Source organism: Globicephala melas, chromosome 9 (assembly GCF_963455315.2).
Source record: "Globicephala melas chromosome 9, mGloMel1.2, whole genome shotgun sequence".
Classification (NCBI taxonomy): domain Eukaryota; kingdom Metazoa; phylum Chordata; class Mammalia; order Artiodactyla; family Delphinidae; genus Globicephala; species Globicephala melas.
The window spans coordinates 69,931,756-69,950,629 of record NC_083322.1 but is presented as its reverse complement, the minus strand read 5'-3'; the positions used below and the strand labels follow the sequence as shown (position 1 = coordinate 69,950,629).

At 37.5% G+C, this 18,874-nt stretch overlaps 1 protein-coding gene across 1 annotated transcript in view; it reads left to right on the top strand.

Annotated features, from left to right (window-relative positions):
* SNX13 (sorting nexin 13) overlaps positions 1-18,874 on the top strand; it is a 138,028-nt gene that overhangs the window by 851 nt on the left and 118,303 nt on the right. The window lies entirely within an intron of this gene.

The following is an 18,874-nucleotide window of genomic DNA, read 5'->3' as shown; positions in this document are numbered from 1 at the left end:
TTCCTTGGTACTCTCAGTGGAACAGTTTTTTCCCTTGGTTCTGAAATGGAAGTAGGGCAACTATGACTAGCCAATCGATTTCCCTTTTCTAGTGCTTGATGACCATTGCAAAAAGCAGACTTTTTGAAGAAGTAGAGTTTGCCTTTACTAGCAGTACTTTAAGGGAAAGAACGAAATTGTTGTAAGTAGGTACTTGACCTAAGTTAACAGTTATGTGTTGTGGTATATGTTAGTGTGGGTGTCATTGAAGATAAATTCTGAAGCTTGTGGATTTGAGGAAATATCTTAGAAGCTATACTCACTTTAAGTCCTGTGAAGCTTCCAATGTCAGCTGTCACGGACTAGTTTGGGCATCTTTGTGGGCTGAACTAAGGATAGCAAACAATTTTAATGGGCAGTGAGAAGTATTCCTACTTGGGCTAACGAGGACATAAAAATGTTTGTAGATGAGTGGCTTTTGTTGTGTGAAAATGTGATAATAAAGGACTTGCCTTTCCAGCCTTATTAACTCTGAGGAACTTCATACTTTGGTATTTGTACTTAATAATCTGCACACAGCCTGGTGTAGGAGGGCCTGGTAAATACTTATTGGTTGATTTTTTAACTCATGAACTACTTATTTCTAGTAGTTTGTAGTTCACTTTATATTTCTGAATTCTACAGATTATTTTTTTCATTCCTGTAGTTAATTTTATTCCCATGGTTAATTTTATTCACAGAGATTATGGTATATCATAAGCTCTGTTGTCATTAGCAGTATTAGGTTAAAAAAAAAAAGGCAAGTAGCAGAAGTTCTATTTTTACCTTTAGTGTGATATTTTGTTGGGAATAATTAGCCTTATAATAAATTTTCAGTGGTGTTGCTAATGTACAGTATTTTATGAGATAATCTTTTGGTTAAATTTGGCTTAGGTTAGCAGCCTTTGAAGAGTTGTACTGCTTTCACATGAACTCAGTGCTTGCTAGTAAAATGAGAGTCTTGATTTGGAAAGGCTGAACTTTCTAAGCTTCTGTATTTTATTTTATTTTATTTTATTTTATTTTTTGGCTGTGCCACGCGGCTTGCGGGATGTCAAATCCCTGACCAGGGATTGAACCCGGGCCACGGCAGTGAAAGCCGCGGAATACTAACCGCTAGGCCACCAGGGAACTCCCTGAAGCTTCTGTATTTTAAAATAATTTCATCTTTCAGTGAAATATTTTAAACAGTAAGTCAGTGATAGTAGTTAGATGTGCTTTATTGCTGTGTGTGTGTGTGTGTGTGCGCGTGTGCGCGCGCGTGCGTGCGTGCTGTGCGTAGCTTTTAAGTGGAAGAGCCGGGATTCCAACCTGGGCAGTCTCTGCTGAGTTTATCATTAACCACTACACTGGATTACCTCTCCAAAGTAAGGCCCACATTAAATGGTACTTGGATCTCATCTGTGGTTGTGAGTAGTCATTTTATAGATGAGAAAACTGAAGCCCAGAGACTTATCCAAGGCCAAACAATTATTCGAAGCAAAGGTAAAACTAGAATCCCATCTCCTGACTCTCAGTATAGAACTCTGACCATTTTCCTCTCTATGGATAGTTTTCAGCTCTCTTGAGAGATTTTATTTTATTTATTTATTTTAATTTATCTTTCTTTTATTTATTTATTTTTGGCTGCATTGGGTCTTCGTTGCTGCGCGCAGGCTTTCTCTAGTTGCGGAGAGCGGGGGCTACTCTTTGTTGCGGTGCGCAGGCTTCTCATTGTGGCTTCTGTTGCGGAGCACGGGCTCTAGAGTGCAGGCTCAGTAGTTGTGGCACATGGGCTCAGTAGTTGTGGTTTGCGAGCTCTAGAGCGCAGGCTCAGTAGTTGCGGCGCACGGGCTTAGTTGCTCTGTGGCATGTGGGATCTTCCTGGACCAGGGCTTGAACCCGTGGCCCCTTGCATTGGCAGACGATTCTTAACCACTGCGCCACCAGGGAAGCCCCACCCACTCGTTTTTTTTAAATAGGAGTGAACTTCCACATATCAGACTTAGGGTATAGGATGTTTACCTGAGAACTTGTTTCAATTAATCTGAATTTTCACAACATTCAAATATAATGAAATATTTATTAGTGAATTTTCATTACACACACTTTAAAAAGCTACTGGGGTTATTATTTCTGAGCATGTATTATCATAGAGAACTAAAGTTATAGAAGATGTAGGAAAATATACTGAATTTGCACCACTGCTGTGGCATACTCTAGAGATTGTCTGTGCATAAAAACCAGTTACCAGCCTGTTGACACTTGTGCTTTCAAAAATAGTGAATAAAAATCGTACTTATTTAAACTTAGTAGTTGTTTGGGTTGTGTGTAAATGTGGAGCATTAGTAAATGTTACATAAAAATTGTAGTTGTGCTAAGTTATTTCCATCTAGATTTATTGATTTTTTAATATATTAACATTCATTCTTGATTTTGTGGTTAACAAATATGGTACAGATGGGTAAGGCATAAACTGCTGTACTTTTAGAGGTCCCAGGTTAATAATTAAGGGAGTAAAATTTTGTAGTTCAAATAAATTTGGAAGATTTGCCTAACGGAAGTTAAAAAGGACTTCTTATAGCTTTTGATAGGTGATTTGCTGTCAAAGAATGTGTTAGAACTTGTGTCAAATTGCATAGAGACTGTGATGGTTAATTTTATGTGTCAACTTGATTGGCCTTGGGGTGCCACATTAAACATTATTTCTGGGTACCACCGTGATGGTGCAGCTGGATGAGGATGAGATTAGGATTTGAATTGGTGGGCTTGTTAAAGTAGATTGCTCTCCCCAGTGTGGGTGGGCACCATCCAATCTCTTGAGGGCCTGAGTAGAACAATAGGAAGAAAGAATTTGCCCCTTTTTTTTCTGCATCACTGTTTGAGCTGGGACATTTCATTTCATCTTCTCCTGCCCTTGGACTGGGATTTATACCGTCAGATCCCCAGATTCTCAGGCCTTTGGATTGAATTACACCACTGGCTTTCCTGGCTCTCCAGCTTGCAGACAGCAGATGGTGGGACTTCTCAGCTTCCATAATCTTGTGAGCCAGGCCTTCATAATAAATCTTAAAAAAATTTCCTATTGGTTCTGTTTCTCTGGATAACCCTGACGAATACAGATACTTACAGAGTTTCTTGTATTTCGCTTTGGGAAATCCTGAGATGTGATGAGTTGTGCATTAAGGGAGAGTCTTTGGACTTTCAGAGCTCTTTTTAAAGACACACACACACACTCTTGCCCATAGTAAGTGCTTAAGAAAAAATTATGACTTGATTTTGTTGGTTAATACATTAGTTAAGAGAAATACTCTTGGGGTGGGTTACTCCTTACATGACGTGAGCTCTTTCTTTCATTATTAGTTAATGACATTATAAAGGCTACTAACCAGAACAAGAAGCATAGGCCCATTGCTATTCAAAGGATGTTAAGAGGTGGGAAAGAGATTTTATAAGGGAAGAAGGACATTACTGTCTAGAATGAGGCTGGCTTGCCACTCTACATCTTTTGACAAGCCAAGTTGAGTATTGCCAACCATTTCTCAAGAATTCTAAAGGGCCTTTGTTTTATTTTCCTCCCACTGATTCCAGACTTTCAGAGAACTTATAAATAAACTATATTTGTTTAGTATTTATTTTCATTATATTTTCTTATTCTAGCACGCATATACCGTTTTTTCATCACTTCTGATTATCAACTAGCTAGCTGGTTGACAGAATTGCAAACAAAAGCAAATGTGTGATTTTTTAGTTAAACTCTACAACTTTATATTAGATAAATGTAGGTCTTCCATTTGGCATTTCAGAATATTAAAATAGAGGTTTTAGATTTCCATAACCATCCTTGGGAGTCCTAGGTAGGGAGATACCAGTGTTCAGATGGATTGTTCCAAAGTTTGTTGACCAGTGTTTCATAGAAATTGATAAAAGTTTCTTAACTAGTCCACTGTGTTTAAAAGTTTTGCCTTAATTGCTACAAGTTTATAAAATTACTTTTATTTATTTGAGGAAATACGGAATTAAAATACAGACGTTTGTAGTTTTAAAGGTACAAGGCATTGGTTTGTGAATCATAAGGCCAATGCAAAGTGTGTGGGTTTACATTTCTGTGTGTAGTAACTACCAGCACATTATACACTTTTACAGATTATAAAGGGTGCTTTATCTGTTAATTTAATCACGTTATTAGATGTGCTCATGCTTATGTTTAGTGTCATTTCTAGTTTAACTGTGGAATAAAGAGTATTGTCTAGAGTAAAGAGAGAAAAAAAGGGGTATGCGAGGATGTTTGAAGTAGATCGTTTTAGGTGGATCAAGTAAGCTCTGTTAGCTGAGTAATAATGGAAAAGGAGGGAGCATGAGCTTCTGGAAGAGGAAGAAAACAGGTTCTATCATCGTTAAGAGTTTCCAATGCTGGCTACTCACTAATTAGCCATTTGGTGGCAAAGCTAAGTGACTTTATGGCATTCCTGAGTGAGGTTCTCAGGGTATGGTTTTTTAAATTGTGTTTTGAAATTCTGCGGTTTCACAGACCATCAAGTGCTCCCTCAGTTGATGGAACTCTAACATTGACTTTCTGAGTCAAGTTTAATTTTCATATTACAATGCCTTATATATTTGTGAGGAGAGGGAACTTTGAATTAAAGCAAGTGGACAACTCTGTTTTATCATGTTAAAAAATGGTTGAAACTTGAGTAATAGGTTGAAGTCATGGTGATGCATACTTTGTCTATCAACTACCACAATAGTGAGGCTACACGAATATGACCTATATGTTAGGCATTTCTAAGGATGAGTCTTAACTTCACCACTTATTTATGATGTGACGTTGGGGAAGTTGTTTGAACTTTCTGACCCTTAGTTTCCTTCTTTATGAAATTGGGATAATAATAGCACCTTCCTAGCTACTCTCACATTGTTATGAAGATCAAATAAAATGATAGGGAGTAAAATTCTTTGTAAACTGTCAATCATTATACAAATATTAGTGGTTAATACATCAGTTTTGTTCTCTATATGTCTTGCACTAATATGAATTCAGGTTCTAGGCTCCATAGCTTTATGGCTCACTAGCTTCTCAGTGGATCCCAGGAGAAAGAGGGTATCCCCTGGCCATTGGTGCAGTTACAGAGAGGCAGGGACTAGACTAAAAGAAGGGAAAGGAAAAAAAATAGACTGAGAGCATGTCTTGCCGAGTAATAATAAGGATAGCTTCTTGTGTGGTTGGTAAATTGATTCCAGAGAATTTCTGAAAGGGCAGTTCCAAAAAATATTTTGAAAAAGGTTACTTATTTGAGGGTTAGTAGTCATTTGTGTATACACAGTGTGAAATATTCGTGGGAAAAGAAATCCTTTATTTTTAATCAACCCTGGTAAATTATTAAAATCCTGGTCGATTCTTAAGAAATAAATTAATAAGTTCTTAATTCTTAATTGTTTAATACAATTTTTATAAGGCTTTGGTTGTAACTTGTACTAATGGAGATTAATTTTTGTGGATCACTTTGTTCACCAAACATAAATACCCCTACTCTGTGGTAGGCACATGCTAAGTTCTGGTGCTGCAGTTGTGTCTGACCTGAAACCTGCCCTCAGAAAATTCACTATCAGAGCTAACTGGTGCCACTTTGGCCATCATTCAGCTGAAGCTTTGAGGTCTTTTGTCAGAATAAAACAAATTACGTAATTAAAAGGTGAAAAATCAAGAGGAATAAAAGGTTGGAGAATGTAATTAAAAGGTAATTACTTGCATTTGCTTTAGTTAACTCCAGGTAAAACTACCAGTTTGGATGACATGGCTGCTCTAAAATGAGCTGCTTCTTACAACTGAAGAGTCAGCCCATTTCTACTGTCTCTCTTCGCTCCAAGCTAATTCACAGTGAGAAGTGGAAAAAAAAACACAAGAGAACAGAGGAGCAAAAAAAAAAAAAAAAAAGTGAATTTGTCTTTTGTTTTGTTTTTATGAAAAGACTCTTTATATCTCCTTAAGAGGTCTACCAGATTTTACTGAAAGACGTAGCTGAATTCCATTACCTTGGTAAAAGTAGTACTTGGTCCCTACCCCGTATGTTACATATTCCTGTATGTTACATATTCGTGTAAACTCCTGAATGTGCAGCTTACCATTGTATTCCCAGTGCCTGGAAGAGAGCTTCACGCTTAGTCCTCACTAAATATCTGTCAATAAAAGAATGTTGAATATTCCCTCCAGCAAAATGAAAGTAAAATTGAAAAATTACTAAGACAAAAATCGTCTTTGATAAATTTAAACTATCACATTAATTACCCTTCAAGGACTGGTTATTATCTCTGTCCATTAGGCTTTTTAAAATAGTACACTGTGGTTGAATACTATGTTTGGGATCACAAAACACGCACACAAAAGTTAGACCAAAAAAAAAGGTGAACATTAAGCATTTAGTTAGAATGTAATTCTGTTTTAATTTTTCCTACAGAGAAGAATCTGATTAGATTGATGTTATTTTCATGTAACAAATCATAAATGCAAGAACAACTTGGATTTTATTTTGTGTTTTTACTACTTACTTTTTATGATTTCATTTGTATTCCTGAACTAGATAAACCTAAAGCTTTGTTTATAATAGTACAGTAATGCAGATTTTTGTGGTGCTTTGTTGAGTGTTTCGTGTTTGTATGACCTTTAATGTTGTCTCGAAGTTGCAAGTAAGAGTAAAAATTTAGTCATGAATTTCAAAAAGTTGGACATTTGGGGGGTACCTTTTCTAGGAGGGCAGCTGCTACCACGATCTCTTACCTAAAATACCTCTCAATGTCACTCTTAGAGCATTGTTAGATCATTTCACCCATCTATAATTCCACTGTATATTCAGAAATAATATGTACCAGAAAAGTTCAATAAAATAATTCTGCAGCTGGTTTAATGATCTTTCATTTAGTACCAGAGGCTCATATACAATCATCTGGAATAATTCACCATTGTTAGATTACTGCACTGTTTTCTCCAATTTCCTGAGGGACCTTTTAATTCTGATGCAGCTGTGAAATTCCTACGGTGAATCCTGTTTCGACCTTAGCCCTGCATTATTGGAGAGTCCTTGAATGTTACTCTATTTAAACCTGAATTGGTTTTGCTCTTGGAACCCTGGAGCTATCTTTAGCCTGGCTGTGGTTTGGCAGGTGAGCCAGTCTGTGATTCTTTGTATTGTGACATCTTTTATTTTCAGGCCAGAGTTGTGTGACAACAGGATATGTATGGAGAATGGCTCTTGGATTCACGATCATTTGAGGCTTGGAAGTTATAAAACTGAAGTTGTACAGTTTTAATGGAAGAGTTAAGTCTGAAATAAAATTTCACCTCAGTTTAGTTATTACATAGATTTTGGGAAATAATGGTCTGATTTTAAGATACTATGATATTATGTATTATCTAATGTTTCTCCAAGTCGTAATATTGTACTTTAGAATTTGTTCTTGATTTCTCTTCCTGAGATTATTTGAGGTGGCATTTTTTCTTCCTCAGAACTTTCCTCAGGGTGTTTAATCAGATCACAACTGTTAGTATAACTAGCTCCTTTAATGTCCAGTGTTAATTACTAACGTCATACACTTTTTCTTGAGTACTACCTAAGTGCTCAACACTCAAACCGTTGAAATAGTCTAATCCTGGTAAGAGTTAGCAGAATAAGAGGAAGTGGTCTAGAGGGAGGTTGGCGACAACTTGAAAGGTGGAACACAACAAAGGTACAGAAAAAGAAACTGAAATAATGGACTTTACAAATAGTGGGTGTGTTGATTATATAAAAATTTTAGAAAAATCAATTAGGCTTAAGAATATTTTATAATTTATAAAAGCTCTACCAGTTAGTGTCTGATAGCTCAGAATATTCAAACAAATAATAGGCACTAATGCAAAATTTATAGAACTCCAGAAGTTAGTGAGATTGCCTTTGTACTGGGACTCAGAGTGTTAATCATCTCTATCTCTCTCTTCTCTCTCTCTCCCCCCAACCCTGCCACATATATATCTTCTAATCACAAATTGGACATTCTTAGTTTCTGAAGAAGAGTGTATGCTTTTGGTTAAGAGTGGCCGTTGGTGTCAGATTATTTGGATTTGAATCTGTTTTGTCACTTCAGAGTATTTTGACCTTAGAAAGTTATTAACCTTTTTGAGCCTCAGTTTTTTCATCTGTGTAACTTTTAAATTAATGATACCCTATAGGGTTGTTCTAAATATTAAGTGAAATAACATGTTAAGTACTGCACACAGTATTTCCCACAATAAAACTCAAGAAATAACTAGATTTTAATTATTATTTCCTCAGAAGTAAATAACAAGTGGTTTATTTTTTATAACTTAGAATGTGTTTGAAGTTGTTTTTTGTATTTTGTCTTTGTTTTATTGAGGAAGTTTTAAAATGTCAAATTAAACAAAATAATCCCCTTTGATGCAGATGATCTAATTCTTCCCTTTCTCAGTTTTTATTAACTTTCTAAATTATGTATTGCACTAAGAGCTAGATCTAGACTAAATATCAGGAGGAAATCAAGAGAGGTGACACTTGTATACGGTGGTCATAACTAGAACTTTTGACTGAACAATAATTTCTTCTGCCCACTAAAGGTTTTACAATAGATGAAGTGAAAGGGAAAAGTTGTAGTATAATCTCACATGCTTTAAAAAGATGCCAGTGTTGTGTAGTTTTCTGCTATGGGAAGTACTAAGGTTCTTGTCAATTTGATAAAGTTCTGTGTAAAGTAGCTCAGAATTTATTTAAGCTTTTCTCTTGAATTGTTCCTTTTTATAGGGAATAGAAAGATGAGAAATGTTAAAATACTTTGTTTAAAAAAATTATGTAGTTAGCTTGATTGGTATTAGTATACTGTGTAGTAGGTTAAGAAAAAGACTTAGGGCTAAGTTATTACAAATAAGATTTGTACTTATACATCTAAATATGGGTATTAAGAATGTAAATTCAGTTCCTTTATTCAGGAGCTGCTTATCTGCATTCATGTAATAGTACAATACATTGTTATATTCAAAGAATGGAGTGTTGGGCTTCCCTGGTGGCGCAGTGGTTGAGAGTCTGCCTGCCAATGCAGGGGACGCGGGTTCGTGCCCCGGTCCGGGAAGATCACACATGCTGCGGAGCGGCTGGGCCTGTGAGCCATGGCCACTGAGCCTGCGCGTCCGGAGCCTGTGCTCCGCGATGGGAGAGGCCACAACAGTGAGAGGCCCGCGTACCGCAAAAAAAAAAAAAAAAAAAAGAGTGGAGTGTTCATGTGATAATAACATTTTAGTTAGCTGAAGATTATACCATCAAGGTCCTTTGTGGGTGAATCTGTGTCTGTCTCTATTTTCCTTACTATACTTATTTTTTCCCCCTTGTCGCTGTTGCTTTGTGGATGTGTTGATTTTTTCCCTCACCTCTTTTATTATTCTCCTCTATGTCTGTAGGCGTGCTTGCTTTCTCAGTTTTTTCCCCTAACCTTCACCCTTTCCTTCCCCCACCTCCAGCAAATTAAAGAGGCCACAATAATTTAACTTTTATTTTTTAAGTTATACTCCACTTAATGGGTTTAAAAATACTTTCCATTGCTTAAAAATTTAAAAGGCGAATGTATACAACAATTTGTATATATTTTTAAATAATACAGTTCAGTATAATTTCATTTTGTGATTGTATACCTCTTGTCTGAATTTATATTGATTAAAAAGCCTCATAATCTCTGAGTTAACAGAGAACAATGTTGAGCTTTATTTTTTATTGTGAATTAAGAGCATCTTGTAGTACTTTCAGGGTCATTGTTTTGATGTGGAGTTGTTACTGGACAGCCTTCAGGAACATGAAGGAAATTTGTTTGAACCTGTACCAAGTCTAGAATATACCTTGAAAGTTATCTGAATACTAATACCTACAAAATCTACACCAGATTCTTAAGGGGTACCAAGGACTAAGATATTAGTGTCAGTTTAGTTACTTCAGGTTTTTATGATAAATTGAATTCTTTTTTTTTTTTGTGGTACGCGGGCCTCTCACTGTTGTGGCCTCTCCCATTGCGGAGCACAGGCTCCGGACACGCAGGCTCAGCGGCCATGGCTCACGGGCCCGGCCGCTCCGCGGCACGTGGGATCTTACGGACCCGGGCACGAACCCGCGTCCCCTGCATTCGCAGGTGGACTCTCAACCACTGCACCACCAGGGAAGCCCAATAAATTGAGTTTTTAAATCTTAATAAATCACTTTTATTTGATTCCTTAGATATATGTGCAGAATTTTGCCCATCCCCCTCCATATCCTTTTTTTTAAAAAAGTCTACTTAAGAGTTGGTGTAAAATAATGGTTCAGGACATGCTTGAATTTTATTTTTTTTATTTTTTTTATTTTTTGGTATGCGGGCCTCTCACTGTTGTGGCCTCTCCTGTTGCGGAGCACAGGCTCTGGACGCACAGGCTCAGCAGCCATGGCTCACGGGCCCAGCCGCTCCGCGGCATGTGGGATCTTCCCAGACCGGGGCACGAACCCGCATCCCCTGCATTGGCAGGCGGACTCTCAACCACTGCGCCACCAGGGAAGCCCTATTTTTTTTATTTTTAAAATTTATTTATTTATTTTTGTCTGCGTTGGGTTTTTGTTGCTGTGCATGGGCTTTCTCTAGTTGTGGCAAGTGGGGGCTGCTCTTCATTGCGGTGTGCGGGTTTCTCATTGTGGTGGCTTCTCTTGTTGCAGAGCACGGGCTCTAGGCGCGTGGGCTTCAGTAGCTGTGGCACTTGGGCTCAGTAGTTGTGGCTCGCAGACTCTAGAGCTCAGGCTCAGTAGTTGTGGCGCATGGGCTTAGTTGCTCCATGGCATGTGGGATCTTCCCGGACCAGGGCTTGAACCCATGTCCCCTGCACTGACAGGTGGACTCTTAATCACTGTGCCACCAGGGAAGCCCCATGCTTAAATTTTAAACCAAGTTCAGTTCATGGTCCACTTCTGTGACTTAGCTGTTTCCTCATCTATAGAATAGAGTTAGTAATATAACTTATGTCATAGAGTTGTGAGAATTAGAAATCTATATAAAGTGGTTAGCAAAGCACTAAACAGTTAATACTAACACTTAATACATCATGGCTCCTGCTGTTTCAGAGGATGCTCCTTTTCATAAGAAGAAAGGGAGAGGTAGGAGATTGGTGACAGTTCAGTGCTAGGCTGTACTTTGAACATTTAACCCTGTTTACTGTAGTTTCCCCTTGTATTATATATTATGGGGAAAAGCAGAAGTTGAATTGTCAATATTGGGACTATTATTCTTGTATTGTTACAGTCTTATATGAATGAGGTGAAGGGGGGCCACTTATGAATATGGCCTGTTTTATCTTGCATTGCACTATTTAACTGCCGTAATAAAAGTTTTGTGTGCTGTAGTAGAGAACACTTTGGTAAATAACAGTCTTCTAATGTATAAACTAAATTAATTCTTTCTGATTCACTTTTGTAAAAGGAGCTTAAGGTGAATTGCTGTGTGACTGAGTTTATTTTTCAGTATGAGGTAATGATAGAGAATGACCTTGGTGTTTGAAGATTTTTTTAAAAATTATTTTTGGCTGCATTGGGTATTCCTTGTTGCACGTGGGCTTTCTCTAGTTGCATAGAGTGGGGACTACTCTTAGCTGTGGTGCGTGGGCTTCTCATTACGGTGGCTTCTCTTGTTGCAGAGCACGGGCTCTAGGCGCGCAGGCTTCAGTAGCTGTGGCACGTGGGCTCAGTAGTTGTGGCTCGTGGGCTGAGCGCAGGTTCAGTAGTTGTGGTGCACAGGCTTAGTTGCTCCGTGGCATGTGAGTTCTTCCTGGACCAGGGCTCGAACCCGTGTCCCCTGCATTGGCAGGCGGATTCTTAACCACTGCGCCACCAGGGAAGCCCCTGAAGATCTTTATGTACTTACTGTAATGTGGCTCAAATAGAGTGGGTAGGCTGTAGACAAATTATTGGGTTAGAAATGCCAAGTGCAATACTGTATTATATCAAAATAATAGATTTTATTTTAGTAGTATTAAAGTGACAGAATCTAAAGAGAACAAGATATTTATGGAACAGGAGGAGAATTATTGAGAAACCTGGGCATTCAACATTTTAATTTCCTTTTGATGTTTTCTTTCTGGCCTTGAAAAATATAGTGGAATAAAGCTTCCTTCCTCACTAAAATATTCCCGTAGTAGTTTCAAGAAATGTAATGAATTAGAACTCTGTTATTCAGAAAAAGAGCTTTTTAAAGGAATGATTTAAGTGTAATTTAAAAAATAATTTTTTGTTGTTAAATGTCTTAGAAGAAATACAAGTTTTAGTGTGTTTAATTATTTCTAAGAATATGATTAGAATTACAAGCAACATAATTTTCAGCCGTTTCAAAATTCTCACAAACTGTTGGTGGAAATCTAGTTTTTCTTTTCTTTATCCATATACATTGACCTAGGTACAGGAATAGCATAACCTGTATTATCCCTCACAGGCATGTGGAATCTTCCTGGACCAGGGCTCGAACCCGTGTCCCCTGCATTGGCAGGCCGATTCTTAACCACTGCACCACCAGGGAAGTCCCTCCTCCTCTTTCTCATCCTCTTTCTCCTCTTCACTGTTGTGGATGATTATCTTGTGCATTAGGATGCTGTGTAGGATGCACACAGCAAAATCCTTAGCGTCTGTGATACCCACCCCCCATTTTGAGAACCATTAATGTCTCCATACATTGCTAAATGTTTCCTGGGGAAATAATTGCCCTTGGCTGAGAACCACTGCAGTAAAGATAGTGCCTTTTCTGCACTTTATCTCTTTAGATACTTATTTCTAGAATTGTTTTTATCTCGAATCTGTTTTGTTCCATTGATCTGTGTGTCTGGACTTTAGCATCTTTTGCTTATTTATTTTACTTCTCTTTGTTGTTTAGTAAGTAGTAATTTAAAAAACAGCTTTATTGACATGTAATTTATATACCATTCATGAATACAGTTCAGTGGCTCTTAGTATGTTCACAGAGTTGTGCATCTGTTGCCACAGTAAGTTGTAGAACTCATTACCCTCAAACAGAAAAACCCTTACCCTTTAGCTGTCACTCCCAAATCTTCCCTGCTTTGAGCCCCAGGCTATCATCACAAGTCTGTCTCTATGGATTTGCCTGTTACAGACACTTTATATAAATGGAATCATACAGTGTGTGGTCTTTGTGACTGGCTTCTTGCACTTAACATGTTTTCAAGTTTCATATATATTGTAGCATGCATCAGTATTTCAAATTTCTTTTTATTGCCTAGTAATCCATTGTATAGAAACACCACATTTTGTGTATTCTTTCATTTATTGATGGATATTGGGTTATTTTCACTTTAGGGCTATTATCAATAATGCTGCTATGAACACTTTTTTGTATGGACATGTTTTCATTTCTCTAGGGTATATACTAAGAATGGAACTGCTGAATCATATGGTAACTCTATGTTTAACCTTTTGAGGAACTGTAAATTGTTTTCAGAAGTACTGCACTATTTTTATTCCCACCAGCAATATAGGAGGCTTCTAATTTCTCTGCATCCTCAAGAATATTTGTTATAATCTGTCTTTTTGATTATAGCCATCCGGTGGGTGAGAAGTGATATCTTGTAGTGTATTTGATTCGCATTTCCCTAATGTCTAATAATGTTGAACATTTTTTCATATGCTTTTTATGACCACTTATATTATCTTCTTTGGAGAAATGTGTACTCAAATCTTGTGCTCATTTTAAAATTAGATTATTTATTTCTTAGTTTTTATTTAATTTATTTTTATATACTTTTGGCTGTGTTGGGTCTTTGTTGCTGTGCGCAGGCTTTCTCTCTTTGCAGTGAGCGGGGGCTACTCTTCGTTGTGGTTCGCGGGTTTCTCATCGTGGTGGCTTCTTTTGTTGCGGAGCATGGGCTCTAGGCGCGTGGGCTTCTGTAATTGCAGCACACGGGCTCAGTAGTTGTGGTGCGCGGGCTCAGTAGTTGTGACGCACAGGCTTAGCTGCTCTGCAGCATGTGGGATCCTCCCATACCAGGGATCGAACCTGTGTTCCCTGCGTTGGCAGGCGGACTCCCAACTACTGCGCCATCAGGGAAGTCCTTCTTAGTTTTAACAGTTCTTTGTATATTCCAGGTAGAAGTTCATTATTAGGTATATGATTTACAAATATTTTTTCTCATTCTGTGGGTTGGCTTTTCATTTTCTTGAGGGTATCATTTGCAGCACAGCATTTAAAAATTTTGACATAGTCCAATTTATTTTTCTTTTGTTGACTGTGCTTTTTGTGTCAAAAATATTTAAATTTTGTAATATATTTTCTGTAATTAGCTTCAGGAAATGGTATCAAGGATCACATAAACAAGACAAACTAAATACATAAAAATAGAGCAGAAATTAAGCCATTATAGTTTTCCCCAACTTGAATTTTGAAAAAATAATTTTTTTCTTAAATTTTATTATCATATTTAGATATGTGTGTGTGTGTGTGTTGATAGAAGACTTTACTGAGAATTTGAGGGTGATGAGGCATTTGGTTTACATTGTAGCAGTGCTAGGTAATTAAAAACCACTCTGCTCTGTAGTGGAGTAGCTAGCTACAGTAACCTAAAATTTTGCAGTGTTCCAATCCTCAGTTGCCATGCTTTGAGTGTTTTCATGGTTAACCGCACCCCCTAGAGGAGGAGGAATCCTCCAAAAGCAGAGACTATTTATTTCTAGTCCTGCCCTCTCTGTCTGTAATAATCTGTTTACCTTCTCCTGAATTCCTGGCTCTATTATTTCATGATTATTGGTGTGCTTATCCATTATTTTTTCTCCCGGCACATTCTGAGTCTCTGGGTCTTGACTTTGCAGGTCCCTAACTAGGCCGGCTTATTCTTTCAGCAACACTACATGTCCAGGAATCACAGCTCAGTCATGATATTCTTGAGGATCATCTCTGATTATGGTCCCGCTGCCTCTTCATAGTCACTTGCAGCAATGTGTCTGCTCTCATCATCTCCACCTTCTTTTATACTTATTAACGTTTTAAAAATTTTATTTACTACCTAATTAAACTTTGACAATATACAAATACATATCTGTTTTTTAAGATTTTCCAGTTCATTTTAAAGGTTATGTGTGTTAAGCTATTCCCTCGTTATTACCATAATTTGACCAATTGTTTTGTGTCGCTTTCTCAAACAAGATGTTAGTTTCATGTTTTTCACTTGCTGGAGTACAGATTTTATGACAGCCTTTTTGATCATTGCTTGATAGAAATAAACATCCATAATAGTGTATTCACGTAAACATTTTAAATGACTGTTAATTGAATGTAAATAAAATGAGTTAAGGATATGGTGTGTCTTTTGTAGGAAAAGTGGTATGTGTAATCTAAAAAGAATAAAGTATTATTTGCAATATATATTTTTTAAAAAGTTCATGCTGCTTGAAGAGTAAACCAGTGCAGAAGTGTATTTAGTAAGAAGTGAAAGTATTTGCTTTTTCTGTTTTAAAAGCAGTCTGGGTACATACTTCTATACCTTTCTTTATATTTAATACACGAGAGAAAATTTTCATTAAGTTAAAAAAATTACTCTTAAAAGTGGTGCTGTAAATTATCTTTTCCCACTTTTATAAGTTTCTCAAGTGTTTATCTAATTTTTCCAGTAGTGTTTATTGTTACACTTTATACTCCTGTCTTCTCCCCTTCCCTCTGCCATATAGATAGGTGCTCACTGAATTGATTTGACACAGAAACAAAGGGCAAGTGAAATTGAAGTATTAAGATGCCAATTAATGATAAGAAAGGAAGGTAATCTGGTGAAGATTATCACTAGGAAAAAATATTGATGTGTATATCACATTGATTTAGATGATTACTGAGAAGATCTGTGGATTCGATATATACTTATTCAGAGTATACTGGATGTGCCAGATGTTATACTTGTCAACAGGAATACATCAATGAATAAAGCATATACATTTTATGATCTCATGAGACTTAGGTATATGGTATATACAGGAAAATAAATAGACAGTGCCAACGTAATGTGATAAATGAAGATATTGGCAAGAGAGTGGTTGAAATGGTGAACTGTGGAGTCCAGTCTAGATAGGGAAGTGAATGCAGAAGTGGGCTAAGTAAGGAGAAAGTAGAATTAAGTGTCTGCAATTCTGAATGATAACGAAAAATAGATGCAGTAGGTTTAACTAATTTAGAACTGGAAGATTGTGATCAGAGAGTAAGATAGTTAATTTTCACATTTCCCATTCAGAGAAGACAGGGTGATGAAGTCTGGAGTGTGGTCTTAAAGTGGCTAAAATGGACTTGCAGTGAATGTCGGTGGAGGTGAAATGCTTATGATATTAAAGGTAGAGTGTTGGGAGTTCCCTGTTGGTCTCGTGGTTAGGATTGGGCGCTTTCACTGCTGTGGCCCGGGTTCAATTCCTTGTTGGGGAACTGAGATCCCACAAGCTGCACGGCGTGGCCAAAAAAAAAGAAAGAAAAAGAATGTTGGGTGGATGCATGTTGAAATAATTCAAGGTTATGTCGTACTTAGGACAGAAGCATGTCAAGAGTTTTGAGTGAATGATTAGTAGTGCCCTGGGGAGCAGTGGTTTGCACCTGTGACTGCATTTTGGAATCACCTGGGGAACTTTATAAACTACTAATGCTCTTACCCTAACTTTGCTGCACATTGGAAATTCTAATGGCTAGCTCCCATCCTCAGCTATTCAGATTTAATTTGTATGGGGTGTAACCTGGGCAGTGGGGCTTTAAAATGCCCCTGGGAATTCTAATGTGCAGCAATTGCACAGTGGCAGGGTTTTGGTTTTTTTGTTTTTTGCTTTTTACGGGAAACTGGCTGGGAGTTACGGTTAGGAACATGACCCTGCATCATGAAGTTGGAGTACATGATAAATGAAAGAATAAGCAACCTTTGAGAGTGAGGCAGGAGAAGCAGCTTTTACTTAAAGCAAACAGTGAAATTGTTGATGATATAGATCCGTTTACTTTTACCCTGGAGCAGAGTAAACCTAGAGGGAGGTTTTGGGAGGAAGGTAAGCAGTGGGAGGTTGGATAAAGGAGGAAAAAACAAGAACAGTACAGTGGTTAGAGTCCAGGAGAGGACTGATAACTGTAATAAATTTATCTTTTGGTAGTGACCAAAGATAACAGGGCATAGTGGGTTCATAATGAATCTGGAAAATACATTCTGCAGTCCCATGGTGGATGAAAGTTGGGAATTGGATGAGTGGCTCTCAGGAGTCAGTTTAAGACCTGGGGTTGAACTTAGTAGGAAGTCCTAGCTTTGTATTCTTCTCTTTGTTAAGGGGTTTGAATTGGTTGCATAAGATCCATGGAGAGGCCCAGAGTTTCATGCTGCTGTTCCACAGGCTCCTAGGTGAGTGGTTAGGGGCCTGGTCTCTTTTGTCCGGACACTGGCAGGAGGAGGCTGTGGAGTGTCAAGGCTTGGTTAGGTCTGCAGAGCATAGCTCTGCTCACTCGAGCGTGCTTGCTTGTGTGAGTTTGACACTTTGCTGTACCTAACAATGGCAAAGCCTTTGCTGTTTCTTTACTTTTACACTTGATGCTTTTCAGGAACAATTTTAATTGCCCAATTCCAGATTTTTTTCAACATTGAAGAAATGGTATAGACTTAGAAACAGTGAAAAGGGACCTTGTATATTATTTACGCAAACTTCCCTTATTTATACGTTGGAATTTTACGCATAGAGAATTGAAGTCAGTTTCACAAAGAAACCATTCACCCTAAAGTATAAACTATATATGAGACTAGAAATTTATAATTGTTACACTGATTCAAATTTGTTGTCAGAATAAATTGGTTTACTGCAACTCATTTGATTAATTTGACATGTAACTTGATTTTTTTGCATTGTTAAACTTGGAAGATGAGAACATCAGATATCACTGTCAGTGGAGTGCAGAAAATTTATATTTCTTTTAAATTAAAGGAAGTGTTTTAAAGTATAATACTTGCAGAGTTCAAGAGCTACCCTAGTTATGCAAATGAACTGTGGAATTACTTTTGAATGATGAGTTCATTCAAAAACATTGTGAAAAATTGTTAATAGATTTTTGGTCAGAATAGGGTAAGTAGTAAAGTAGTAAATTTGGTAATAGCCTGATGTAGAAATAAGAAAATTGTATGCTTAGTGGAAAATATACTTTTGCATAATTACAGTATATCATGTCAACTAGTAATTTAAACCCATATGCCCTTACTGAGCAAAATATATGTCCATGATTAAAGCTTTTGTACTTTTTTTTTTTTTTTTTTTTTGTGGTACACAGGCCTCTCACTGTTGTGGCCTCTCCCGCTGTGGAGCACAGGCTCTGGACGCGCAGGCTCAGTGGCCATGGCTCACGGGCCCAGCTTTTTCGCGGCATGTGGGATCTTCCCGGACTGGGGCACGAACCCTTGTCCCCTGCATCGGCAGGTGGCCTCTCAACCACTGTGCCACCAGGGAAGCCCAAAGCTTTTGTACTTTTTAAAAGTAGATGATTTTGTATACAGTGACTTTATTTCACGTGTGTTTGAATTATGAAAGTAAAAGTAACTTTTTGAGGTTGTGACACCAAGCATATGATACCTATGATGGGTCATAGGGATTTAGGTTACATCAAAAGGATGCTTTTAACGCTGGGTTGTGACATGTATTTTTTTATATGTATCTTTTGTATTCATAGTTTTCAGATGTGCTTATTAGCAAAATGAAAACTGAGGAGCAATTATGCTAAATGGTGCTTGATTTCCTTTTCTCTTTTTGGATTGCATTCATTGATTTACCTATGTTTAGGTGGGTATGAATGGTTCTCATTTTTCTAAAAGTCAGTTGATATTTATTAAAAAACTCTGCACAGC